Here is a 1,231-nt window from a genome sequence, read left to right as displayed (position 1 = left end):
ACCCAAAGGATGGAGAAACTGCTAGAGTCTGTATCTCTGTGGGAGTTTTAAGGGACTGAACAAATAGCCCAGAGCTGTCTAGACTTTCTACAACTTCCACCATTCATATGCAGCCAACAGGCAACAGCCAACATTTATATGCAGCTAATCTGCATTTGAATCAACTGTCAATGCAGGAAGTAGTGGGCTGTTTATATGGTGTATGTAAAACTAAGGTTGTGGAGGTCAGGGAGCTGGATGGCTGTACAATAAATAACTTCCACACCAGCAGCAAAGTCACGCTGTATCATTACACCATGAACAAGATCTTTCCTTAACCTTGACCACGTTGTTTTAGTTGCCTTAACTTTATGGGAACTTTTAGATCACGGTCACAACTGAACTAGGACCATAATGAAGAAACTAAATTTACAAAAAAATAAATCTCTATGTACACTACAGTAACAGGTGGACTCATTTTTGTTAAGGTACTTTGGATTTTTACCTTGAAAATTAGATGTGACCCCACTTAAGGGAGATTGAGTAAGCTAGGTGAATTTGAACAATAACAATTATGGACTGGTTTTGAGTGACAGTCAGATTGAGAGACCAACAGAGAGAGAGAGAGAGAGAGACACACACACAAAGAGAGAGAGAGAGAGACACAGTGAGTGAGTGAGTGAGTGAGTGAGTGAGTGTGGGGTTGGGACTTTCCTTAGAGTCACACATGGCGATTGTCAAATACGGTGATTTCAAGTTAGACTATAAATACTTTTAGGGATGGCAATATAGGTCGGTCCAATATGATGGATGGATTGTTTTGTACACATGTGCATTATACCCAGAGGATTAATTGTAATGATTTATGTGACCCTCTGACTTTCGATGTAGTGCCATAATGAGGTTACCTGGCATGGCAGCTGGATTCTCACAAAATCACCAGACAATTTAGGTATCACATGAAAATCCATTTTGTCAGGCCTCAAGTAATGCGTAGTGGATTTAAAAATCCACCCGCCATCATTAAAAATGGTTTGTCGCAGTCTGGAGCCCTGACCCCTCAAGAACATTTTTGGAACAACCCGTTGACAATGACATTATGCGGGAACACATTTTTTATAATCAACGTTATTGATTATGTTGACTATCCGTTGCAGCCCTAGGACTATGGTTAATCTTTTATAAGATCTCTGCAGGGTAAATCCAGACAGTTAGCTAGACTATCTCTCCAATCTGAGTTTTCTATTGCACG

The sequence above is a fragment of the Etheostoma spectabile genome, chromosome 7 (genome assembly GCF_008692095.1).
Source record: "Etheostoma spectabile isolate EspeVRDwgs_2016 chromosome 7, UIUC_Espe_1.0, whole genome shotgun sequence".
Taxonomy (NCBI): domain Eukaryota; kingdom Metazoa; phylum Chordata; class Actinopteri; order Perciformes; family Percidae; genus Etheostoma; species Etheostoma spectabile.
This window is presented reverse-complemented; position numbering follows the sequence as displayed.